Raw genomic sequence first — 12,932 nt, forward strand, 5'->3', positions numbered from 1 at the left:
CTATTCTTTCCCCTGTAGCATATCTTGCAGTGTGTGTACATAGGTCAGTATCACCCTACCCCCACATGAAACCTTCACATGTCATGCACTTGTGTTACATTCTCTGTCATGGTGACCCCCACACCGTCATGTCCTTGTACTGTTTTCTATCTTGGTGAATCCCACAGGTATACATTAGCCCATCATACCTTTGTACTCTTTTCATACCCTTCTACTATGATACCTCACCAAATCTACTATTTCATATCTTTCCAAGTTGCTGCAATGCACCATGAGTGCTATGTACAGTGGAGAGATACAGTATCAGGTGCTGTATCTTCTTTCAATATGCCTGCATCACAGTACAAATGTCATCTCCACTGAATTAATATTCCTAACTTGCTTGTCTCCTGCAATATGATGACTACACTTCTTACTGTGCTACAATGAGCTTACAGCATGGTGATTATGCTAATGATGTCATTCAGTGTGATCATCCCTGAATCACTGCTATAATGCATTGCTTATCGCACCAAGAAAGCACTCCCATACTTTTCCCCACCTGTCCCCAGGCTAATGGGATGTGTTCACACTATGCTCCTTCTTGGAAACTGTAAAGACCATAATGCAGCCACTGTGAATTAGTGGCATGTTCAGTAGTGCACCATTGTTGCACAATAAAGTGCATCATCTGCTGTCCATTATGTGTGGTCATGTACATGTGTGATGTAGTGCCATCTGTGCCAGGGAGAGTAGGGCAGTGCATCTGTACATATGTCAACATAGCTAGCTGGAGTTTTGTAAAGAATTTTATGTTATTTGACTATCACACTGATTTGTACAAATGTTTGAGTTAAAAATATATTTGTAAAGTTACTTTTGTTAAAAATACATCAGCAGTAGGTCCTGATTGACAGAAAGAATGTATGCATGCATATTAGGTTGTACTGTTGAAACTGTTCAAATGTGTATGTTTATCAGAGAACCCTGGAAAGGTGAAACATTTGAACTTGTGTTATAACTTTCAGATGCTGGCACAAATTTTAGCAAAGCTCCTATTATCTTTCTGTTTTTATCTCTTTCTACAGGTTCTGCTGTGATGTGGGATCTGGAGATGCCCCAGCTGATGTGTCTGGTGTTGGGTATTCATCCTGCTGAAAATTACCTGTAGAATGTATGAACCTAAAAGAATGCATAGTTTTTCAGCTCTCAACACCATATATAGGATCCATCCAACAGAGGAACAGAGTTTTGGCAAATAAGTGAGCTATATCCACTATAATTTAAAAATATATATATTAATAAAACAGTCTTACATGAAGCGCAAGTATCTTAACCGGTTATTAAATTATAATATACAGACTCTAAGAATTACAGTCAGAAACTGGCAAAATATAACTTTGTTATACACGTTTTGAGCATCACAAGAGAAAAGAAAATAATAACACTGTCTGACATCAGAAAGGTGCATAACATAGTGGGTCATGATCAAGTCTCCAATCGTGGCCATGTTATTATGTGTTCAAGACGTGGATGCCATGAAATTCACCTCAAGAGTGAAACTCAGGAGTTGAACCTTGGCTTCCATGTTGAGAACACATAATAACTAGTTCAGATTAGTCAAGGGCAGATCTTGCCTGTTGACCCTGGTTGACTTTTTTGAGACTATCACCAAGGCACTGGATGAGGGAAAGCCAGTACATACAGCTTACCTTGACTTGGCCAATGCCTTTGACACACTCCCCCACTTGGGCATCATCAAAAAGCTAACACAACTTCGGTTAAATCCCTATCTCATCAGATGAGTGGCCAACTGGCTCACTGATAGGACCCACAAAGTCAAAATAGGTGCCACCACCTCTGACAGCAGACCTGTCACTAGTGGTGTCCCCCAGTCCTGGGACCCGTATTGTTTGGCATTTACTTCTCAGAGGTCAGGCAAAGATGAAAGTTCTGTGGCTGACCAAGTTTGCAGATGACTGTAAGTTGGGTGCTGTCATTGACTCCCCAAATTATATTAACATACTTCAAGAGGGTCTCACAGCAACAAATGACTAGTGCCAAAGTCATGGTCTTAAGTTAAATGCAGAAAAATGTATTATCATACCATTTGCCAAAAACACGATCCCTACTAATTACCATATTAACTGCTACCCCCCTAAACACACAACCTGTGGTGAGAGACATGGGTACACAAGCTGACAACATACTGACATTTGACCATCATGTAGTGGCAGTGGTCAGAAAAGCCTTTTACTTGGTTTACCTCATAAGTGAAGGGATTGCATTCAGAAAAAAGGAAATTATTACCTCTTTGTACTCCTCCCTCATTAGGCCAATAATTGAGTACAATGCCCCGTTTGGTATGTACCTCTCCAAACACCTGCATCAACTGGAAAGGCCACAGAAATACCTCACAAAGAGAATCCATGGACTCCAACACCTGTCCTATGTGGACAGGCTCAAATCACTGTCCTCTACTCTGTATCATACAGATTGCTCAGAGGTGATCTGTGTCTTGCCTACACGGTAATCTCAGACCCTGCTCTACTAGAGATGCTCCATATCCGTAAGTCTTAACTCCTCACATAGTACCCAATTGAAAGGCTTAAATCTAATATGTGACATTAACAAAACCTGTTAGAGAGATAGGTTTGTCTCCCAGAGGCTGCCCCGTCTTTGGAATAGACTCCCCATACACGTCAAACAAAGTACGGCACTGACCCTCTTTAAGTGCAACCTTGATGAGTGGATGGGTAACCACAATTTGACCCAGGGGTTCCACCTGTGCCCCTCATTGACATTGGTGACAGGTGCTGATTGGAGTTTTTTGGGAGGGATAAACACTTGGCTAGGCTTGTAAGGGCCCCAGAGTCATTAGCCTAGTAATCTCCTATGATCCTATGATTAGTGAGACCCGATCATAACTCTTGTAGTGCATGGAGTTTTATATATTCCATGTACTACCAGTTACAGAAAAAAAGCCAAAGTGTTTTACTGGCTGTTAAAGGGCAGTAAAGCACTTAGTGAGTGCTGTTACATAGACAGCTAGTAAATATAATTGCAGGAAAAAGTCAGGTGCAGTTTTTAAATACTGCCCTAATTTAAATATGTTACTTACAGACTGATGTCTATAAACGTCTGTGGATGTATGAAGAAAGATATTCAAGAATAGTTGAGAGTGAAGGAATATCCTTTCACTGATAGGACTGTAAAAATCCTTGCAGCCATTATGGCCGGGGCATACTAAAGAAGCTTGTTACAGGCTTATCATTTTTGATTTTGGAGCATAATCATACCACTCCATGTACTACAAAATACATAATTCTGACAGAAAAGTGTGTAACATAGTCTCTATTTTCAATCAAGTTGCTATATGTTGCATAAATTGATGCCAAGAAATTCATCTGGAGAGTAGAGCAAAGCAAAGCTTGACAGGCAAATTTTGACAGCCATATCAAGAGCACATGACTATTTGGTTATGATCAGAGAGACCTAATCATAATTCTTTGTAGCACAATGTACTACCATTTTCAGAAAGAGAGAAAAAAGCCACAAAGGTAGTAGAATCAGATGAATGTCTGGGTATGAGCCATACTGATAAACCCACAAAAACTGATAATAAGAAATATGAACTTAACCTGAAAAAAGCCAAAATATATCTCAGCTCATGCAACACCTTTAAAAGCTATAATACATTTCATGCTTCCATATACATACAAAAAAAGTGCAACACTAAGAAGTGTATCACAGCTGTTAAAGCTGCTTCAGCTCACTGTTGCATTTTTGGTGGCTCCTGTTTATGTCATAGTGTGAGATTAAAGTAAACAGCAAGGATATATGCTTAATAACATTTCTTATGTAAGAATGGAGTCTAGCAAACTTTTTTCTTTTGTTCCTGAATTCGTGGCATAATTGTGATGCTTCATATACTGTAGTGTTTTCTTTCTCCTGATTTTAGACTGTAATTGTGGTGTTCCATGTAATACAGCTTTGTCATTCTCCTTTCAAGCTTATGATTTACTTTCACACTGCAGCAAATACAGCTGCCACAACAGCACACTCTCAGAAATGAATGAATCTTTTGAAAGTTGTAATATGCTTCATAATTCTACAGAAAAAAATCTTGTGTCAGTGAAGTGTCTAACAGCTTTTAAAGCTGTTAGTTGATCAGAACTGCACCTGGCTTCTAACCACTGTCTGTGCAGCAGCAACACCGTGTGTGTGTGTGTGTGTGTGTGTGTGTGTGTGTGTGTGTGTGTGTGTGTGTGTGTGTGTATACATATACCAAAAATAATTATGGGTGTTTTTCTCTGATCATAACTTGAATAGTGTGTGTTTTTGAAATGGATGACACAATTCAGCTCTTGATCTGTGTTTCATTTTTGAGGCAAATTACTTGGTATCCATTTCTTGACTTCATATTAAATGGTTATGATTGGAAACTTTATCACAGCCCTTTGTGTCTTGCCTACTCTAACTTCTTTAGGATATACATGCTAGCAGAATGGGTCTACTTTATGAGCTCAAAAGCTGAAAAACCCGAATCCAAATAGGGCGATACGTAAAGAGCGAACCACGAATATGTCGAACGAACGAAACCACGAAAGTGGAAATATCGAATTTGCATAGTTGGCCTGTCTGTGGTATAGCTCCGTAAGGTAAGTGTGCGATAGTTACGGACCTTAAGGTTAGGGAGGGGTTAAGGTAAGTGCATAGGTAGGTAGTGTATGTAAGATTTTGTGTAGGTAATGTATGTAAGGTTTAGTGTCGGGTTTTGTTAAGTGTATGTGTGTGGAATAGTTAGTTTGTTTGGGTATAGCTCCATAGGGGAAGTGTGCGGTAGTTATGGACCTTAGGGTTAGGGAGGGGTTAAGGACAGTGCATAGATAGTTGTGTATGTAAGGTTTAGTGTAGGGTTAGCAGTAGGGTTTTGGTGTTTTACTTTAGGGTTAGAAGTAGGGTTTTGGTTAGTGTATGTATGTGCTATTTTTATTGTCTTTGGGTAGGTAGTGTGTTGTGGGTGGTGGGTTGGCCAACTATGACGGTTAGAGGTTTTAAATTTTGCGCTTTAGTGCATTCGACGTATTTGCAGTTTGCTCTTTATGTGTCACACTATTTGGATTTGGGTTTTTCATGTTTCGAGTGCATAAAGTAGACTCTAGCAGAATTACCTCACTGAATCCATATTTGAGTCACTCATCAAATTTATCAAGACAAAAAGAGTAACCTTCAATAACTGCACAATTATTTCTAATGTCTGCAGTCCTACTACCTGAGCATGTAGATGTTTGTTGCGAACTAATTACACGTGTCTACAACAATCACCCAGAACTAAGGATGTAATTTCTATAATATTCAGAAGTCGTAGGTTTTTAGGCTGTGGTGAACAACAGAATATTCTCAAGTCTTACACACAGCAGAAGTGGTGATACTACCCAGTGATATGGTATAACTTGCACTGTATATTCTTATTATGAACTTGACTGTTTGACTAAAAAAAGATAAAATGACTACAGTGGCAATGTTTTCACTAGTTTAATTTGTGTAATGTGGAACAGTGTGTGTGTGTGTGTGTGTGTGTGTGTGTGTGTGTGTGTGTGTGTGTGTGTGTGTGTGTGTGTGTGTGTGTGTGTGTGTGTATTTTACACAGCTGACCTCACAATCTCAAGTCAACTGTCAATGTTGGCTAGTTGTTGTTTGCCTTTCAGCTTTTCCTGGTTAGGAGTTGCCACAGCGGAACTCAGGTCCGCTAATGATTGGCCGTTGGTTTTTATGGTGTCGAGTTGCCAGCCCGATGTCCAACTTTCATCAAAGGCATGTCCATTCAATGCATGTCTTTCAAACGCCCACTCGACTGCAGGGAGGACATGCAGACTCTACACAGAAGGCACTCCCAACCGAAGCCGAGAATGGAACGGGAGAACCTCTTGCTATGAGGCAACAATGCTACCGCTGCACCACCGCGGAAGTGTCAATGATGGTGAGTGAAATACCCAATTTAGTTATTCCTTGTGTGAATACAATTGTGTGCTGGGACTAGGGTTGGGGTTATTGCTAGGGTTAAGTGAAAGTGTGGACCTTTTGATTAGGATTATGTTTATGTGCAAGGACATATTTTTTCATATATAAAACTGAAACAACCCAAATGTAAAACAATGTGTACTGCTATGGTTAGGGATAGGGTTAGTGTTAGTCTTATGGCTAGGGTTGGAGTTACAGATAGGCTTAGGCCTATGGATGGGTTAGGGATAATAGACATAAGTAAGCATGATGATGGGAAGCTTACTTAATTTTAAGAAAAGCATTTTATTATTTAGTTTCAAAAGTTTATGGTTGTTTGCTTGGCTAATGATAAGTGTGTAAATTTAGTGACTTATTAACCGTTGGCATACAGCTTTTGAATGGTGACAGCATAAGCTATAGCTACCAGTTATACTAGAGATGGTTTATTTTAAGAGGGAACAGCAATTGTATTTTGGTGTGCTATACTGGTTTTACTGGTGGCAGCTTTACAGTTAAGATGGGAAAAAGATTACAGTCAGTACAAAGGTTTCATAAGCTCCTCTTGGGAAACATCGTGTGTGTGTGTGTGTGTGTGTGTGTGTGTGTGTGTGTGTGTGTGTGTGTGTGTGTGTGTGTGTGTGTGTGTGTGTGAGTGCGCGCATGTGTGTCTCCTTGACAAAATCAGTCAGATAACACTGCAAGGCACTGAACTGACAATAAGATGATGAAATTCTGAGACGTAACTGATTATAACTGCACTCTGCAAGTACTAAGTGTAAATTTTATTTGGGTACCAGGTTTTACTGATAACCAAGGGCAGTTGTGTGCATTTGCTGTACATTCATAAGGCCAATAGCCCCTTGGGAAATATTTAATAGTCAGCAGTGCAGATCATACGACTGTAGACTTTAATTGGTGTCAGTGATGAGTATTTTAAAGTCTGTACAGTGATACATTGTTTGGTGACATTGGGAAGGATTATACATATATGTCATCACAGCTATCATGACAGAAAAATAGCTGGCAAGTTGCAAACTGTGCTTGTAGAGCCACATATTTATCATTAAACAAAGACAAGATAGCTCTTTAAATCTTCAAAAAAATTAATTTGCAGGAAGGGTGTAAGCTGGTATACATTTTCTACTTAACTGAATACATTTTAAGGCTTAATATCTCCAAATGCCTGTAACTCAGATCTGTACTCAACCTTTCCTCTTGTGTACTAGCTGAAAATAATGTATACATCTATTAGGTGTGAAAAGGCAATATTTGGAAAGAGTTGTATATAGATAGAGCAATGTACTATATTTAAAGGTGATTATGAGATTTTGAATGCATAAAAAAATTATGGCTATACTAAATTTTTCCCAAGAAGGTTTAAAATCTTCTGTGAATTATTTTATATTACAAAACATGTTTGGTGATAGGATGCTGTAGAAATCAAATGTAAAAAGTAAAAGTGTCCTTGGTTGTGACACCTTGAGAAATGAAAATTCAAAAGAAAATAGTTCTAAACTGTCCTTGATCTTTAAGGACATAGCAGGCCTGCGAGCAACATGCAGGATGTACCTTAAAACTGTCTGTTATGGCTAAGCTTGAAGAGAACTGCAGTATATTCGCTATTAAACGGGTAACTTTTATTGTACATATTGTTAATATAAACATTCTACCTAAAGCACATTTAGCTATCTTCCTTTAAGCTGGTTCCTGGAAAGATCCCCATATCTATTAACTCAATTATCTGCACACTTGTATCTAATTCATTAGCAAAAGACATTGATAGAGTTCTTTCTTCTTGTTTAGTATGCAATAGTACTAGACCGTATTTGCAAAGAGAATCGCTTCAGCTAAGTCCAATTCCTGAACTACCCTGGTCTACTGTAGCAACTGATATCTTTGAGTGGAACAATCAACACTACATAGTTTTGGTAGACTTTTATTCAAATTGGTTTGAGATTGATCTACTACCAAACAACCTCAACTACTGCTATTACTAAGTTGAAACATCATTTCTCAGTTCATGGTAGTCCACACAAACTTTTTTCTGACAATGGTACTAAATTCACTAGCCAGTTGTTTCAGAAATTTGCAAAAGAATGGGACTTTGTACATGTTACTAGTAGTCCTGAATATCCTCAGTCCAATGGTTTGGCTGAATGAGCAGTAAAGAGTGCAAAGCAATTACTTGAAAGGTCAAAGAGTGATGACACTGATGTATTCTTGAATTTGCTTAATCTCAGAAATGTACCTTGTGATGATATTCTTGACTCACTTGCTCAAAGACTACTTTCCAAGCAAACTAGAACTATGCTACCTATTTCTTCAAACTTGTTACAGCCTAAATCTTAGAAAACTAAAACCATCAAGGCTCAATTGTTTAAAAAGCGTGATAACCAGAAATCTAGTTACGACAGATCGAGCAGATTACGTCATCCGTTGGGGGAAGGAGAGATGGTACGAATCCAGGCAACATGGATTAATAAGACAATAAGACAGATTACAGGAATCTGTGCAGAGCCAAGATCTTATTTAGTAAATTCCAAAGGAGTGGAGTATAGGAGGAATCGCAAACATCTTCTTCCTGTACCAGAACTATCATCATTGCAATCACAACATTGTATCTGTGATGCAAACTCTAAATCGAAGAATGCATCAGACACTGTTTCCACACCAGAATGTGTTCAAAAGTCTGAGTCTGTTCCAAAAAGAGATTCAAACATTCCACAGGTCAACCATTTTGCAGAAACTGTCCCAGTTGCTAAATCTAATTCCCAGTTTTATGTCACACGATATGGATGAGTTTCTAAACCAGCTGTGAAATACGCACCAACGTGGACTTAATTGTACATACCTATATGTTTGATATTGTCTATAGATTCCCTGTGATTTCTGCATGACAGTCTCATAACAATTGTATGGTCTATTTCTCAAAGAGGGAGGATGTAGATCAGAGTGTAAGGTGTGTAAGCTTTTATCTTTAAGAAGCATGCAAGGTTGTACAAGCACGTATATAACCCACACACATGTACAACCTTACAGCCATTTTGAAGGAGCAGATAGGGAGTGATCATGCATGATCATAGTCATTAATTATATATAAGTTACTTCAGTTACAGTCAATAGTCAACAGTAGTAATGTGTTTGTATGAAATAAAGCTGCTTAAACAGAACCCATGAAGACTTGTTTATTCGTGTCCTAACACAAAAGCGACAACTCTGTTTAGTGGCTGCATATGGCTACATAACTGCCTGTAATTATTCTGTTTCCATGCCCGCCACATTTCATATTGACAACAAAGTGCATGTTATCACCCCACACCTTGTTGCATCACTGCGCAGATTAATGGTACTGGTGCACATACCAAGTGCCTCTCTCCACCCTTTTTGCACATGACCATGGCTTGACCTATGTGCTGGAGCTATTCTTTCCCCTGTAGCATATCTTGCAGTGTGTGTACATAGGTCAGTATCACCCTAACCCCACAGGAAACCTTCACATATCATGCACTTGTGTTACATTCTCTGTCATGGTGACCCCCACACTGTCATGTCTTTGTACTGTTTTCTATCTTGGTGAGTCCCACAGGTATACATTAGCCTGTCATACCTTTGTACTCTTTTCATACCCTTGTACTATGATACTTCACCAAATCTACTATTTCATATCTTTCCAAGTTGCTGCAATGCACCATGAGTGCTATGTACAGTGGAGAGATACAGTATCAGGTGCTGTATCTTCTTTCAATATGCCTGCATCACAGTACAAATGTCATCTCCACTGAATTAATATTCCTAACTTGCTTGTCTCCTGCAATATGATGACTACACTTCTTACTGTGCTACAATGAGCTTACAGCATGGTGATTATGCTAATGATGTCATTCAGTGTGATCATCCCTGAATCACTGCTATAATGCATTGCTTATCGCACCAAGAAAGCACTCCCATACTTTTCCCCACCTGTCCCCAGGCTAATGGGATGTGTTCACACTATGCTCCTTCTTGGAAACTGTAAAGACCATAATGCAGCCACTGTGAATTAGTGGCATGTTCAGTAGTGCACCATTGTTGCACAATAAAGTGCATCATCTGCTGTCCATTATGTGTGGTCATGTACATGTGTGATGTAGTGCCATCTGTGCCAGGGAGAGTAGGGCAGTGCATCTGTACATATGTCAACATAGCTAGCTGGAGTTTTGTAAAGAATTTTATGTTATTTGACTATCACACTGATTTGTACAAATGTTTGAGTTAAAAATATATTTGTAAAGTTACTTTTGTTAAAAATACATCAGCAGTAGGTCCTGATTGACAGAAAGAATGTATGCATGCATATTAGGTTGTACTGTTGAAACTGTTCAAATGTGTATGTTTATCAGAGAACCCTGGAAAGGTGAAACATTTGAACTTGTGTTATAACTTTCAGATGCTGGCACAAATTTTAGCAAAGCTCCTATTATCTTTCTGTTTTTATCTCTTTCTACAGGTTCTGCTGTGATGTGGGATCTGGAGATGCCCCAGCTGATGTGTCTGGTGTTGGGTATTCATCCTGCTGAAAATTACCTGTAGAATGTATGAACCTAAAAGAATGCATAGTTTTTCAGCTCTCAACACCATATATAGGCTCCATCCAACAGAGGAACAGAGTTTTGGCAAATAAGTGAGCTATATCCACTATAATGTAAATATATATATATTAATAAAACAATCTTATATGAAGTGCAAGTATCTTAACCGGTTATTAAATTATAATATACAGACTCTAAGAATTACAGTCAGAAACTGGCAAAATATAACTTTGTTATATATGTTTTGAGCATCACAAGAGAAAAGAAAATAATAACACTGTCTGACATCAGAAAGGTGCATAACATAGTGGGTCATGATCAAGTCTCCAATCGTGGCCATGTTATTATGTGTTCAAGACGTGGATGCCATGAAATTCACCTCAAGAGTGAAACTCAGGAGTTGAACCTTGGCTTCCATGTTGAGAACACATAATAACTAGTTCAGATTAGTCAAGGGCAGATCTTGCCTGTTGACCCTGGTTGACTTTTTTGAGACTATCACCAAGGCACTGGATGAGAGAAAGCCAGTACATACAGCTTACCTTGACTTGGCCAACACCTTTGACACACTCCCCCACTTGGGCATCATCAAAAAGCTAACACAACTTCGGTTAAATCCCTGTCTCATCAGGTGAGTGGCCAACTGGCTCACTGATAGGACCCACAAAGTCAAAATAGGTGCCACCACCTCTGACAGCAGACCTGTCACTAGTGGTGTCCCCCAGTCCTGGGACCCCTATTGTTTGGCATTTACTTCTCAGAGGTCAGGCAAAGACGAAAGTTCTGTGGATGACCAAGTTTGCAGATGACTGTAAGTTGGGTGCTGTCATTGACTCCCCAAATGATATTAACATACTTCAAGAGGGTCTCACAGCAATAAATGACTAGTGCCAAAGTCATGGCCTTAAGTTAAATGCAGAAAAATGTATTATCATACCATTTGCCAAAAACACGATCCCTACTAATTACCACATTAATGGCAACCCCCCCTAAACACACAACCTGTGGTGAGATATATGGGTACACAAGCTGACAACATACTGACATTTGACCATCATGTAGTGGCAGTGGTCAGAAAAGCCTTTTACTTGGTTTACCTCATAAGTAAAGGGATTGCATTCAGAAAAAAGGAAGTTATTACCTCTTTGTACTCCTCCCTCATTAGGCCAATAATTGAGTACAATGCCCTGTTTGGTATGTACCTCTCCAAACACCTGCATCAACTGGAAAGGCCACAGAAATACCTCACAAAGAGAATCCATGGACTCCAACACCTGTCCTATGTGGACAGGCTCAAATCACTGTCCTCTACTCTGTATCATACAGATTGCTCAGAGGTGATCTGTGTCTTGCCTACACGGTAATCTCAGACCCTGCTCTACTAGAGATGCTCCATATCCGTAAGTCTTAACTCCTCACATAGTACCCAATTGAAAGGCTTAAATCTAATATGTGACATTAACAAAACCTGTTAGAGAGATAGGTTTGTCTCCCAGAGGCTGCCCCGTCTTTGGAATAGACTCCCCATACACGTCAAACAAAGTACGGCACTGACCCTCTTTAAGTGCAACCTTGATGAGTGGATGGGTAACCACAATTTGACCCAGGGGTTCCACCTGTGTCCCTCATTGACACTGGTGACAGGTGCTGATTGGGGTTTTTTTGGGAGGGATAAACACTTGGCTAGGCTTGTAAGGGCCCCAGAGTCATTAGCCTAGTAATCTCCTATGATCCTATGATTAGTGAGACCCGATCATAACTCTTGTAGTGCATGGAGTTTTATATAGTCCATGTACTACCAGTTACAGAAAAAAAGTCAAAGTGTTTTACTGGCTGTTAAAGGGCAGTAAAGCACTTAGTGAGTGCTGTTACATAGACAGCTAGTAAATATAATTGCAGGAAAAAGTCAGGTGCAGTTTTTAAATACTGCCCTAATTTAAATATGTTACTTACAGACTGATGTCTATAAACTTCTGTGGATGTATGAAGAAAGATATTCAAGAATAGTTGAGAGTGAAGGAATATCCTTTCACTGATAGGACTGTAAAAATCCTTAGAGCCATTATGGTCGGGGCATACTAAAGAAGCTTGTTACAGGCTTATCATTTTTGATTTTGGAGCATAATCATAGCACTCCATATACTACAAAATACATAATTCTGACAGAAAAGTGTGTAACATAGTCTCTATTTTCAATCAAGTTGCTATATGTTGCATAAATTGATGCCAAGAAATTCATCTGGAGAGTAGAGCAAAGCAAAGCTTGACAGGCAAATTTTGACAGCCATATCAAGAGCACATGACTATTTGGTTATGATCAGAGAGACCTAATCATAATTCTTTGTAGCACAATGTACTACCATTTTCAGAAAGAGTGAA

The 12,932-nt window shown here is 39.2% G+C and overlaps 1 long non-coding RNA gene across 1 annotated transcript in view; it reads left to right on the top strand.

The window, feature by feature from the left end:
* LOC122816564 overlaps positions 1–10,651 on the top strand; it is a 294,347-nt gene extending 283,696 nt beyond the window's left edge. Inside the window, exons 2-3 of the long non-coding RNA XR_006367088.1 lie at positions 1,068–1,241; positions 10,472–10,651. This is a non-coding gene — a long non-coding RNA (uncharacterized LOC122816564). The remainder of the gene's footprint in view (positions 1–1,067; positions 1,242–10,471) is intronic.
* Positions 10,652–12,932: the final 2,281 nt, after the last annotated feature.

Source organism: Protopterus annectens, chromosome 12.part0, assembly GCF_019279795.1.
Source record: "Protopterus annectens isolate FY-2018-M chromosome 12.part0, PAN1.0, whole genome shotgun sequence".
Taxonomy (NCBI): domain Eukaryota; kingdom Metazoa; phylum Chordata; order Ceratodontiformes; family Protopteridae; genus Protopterus; species Protopterus annectens.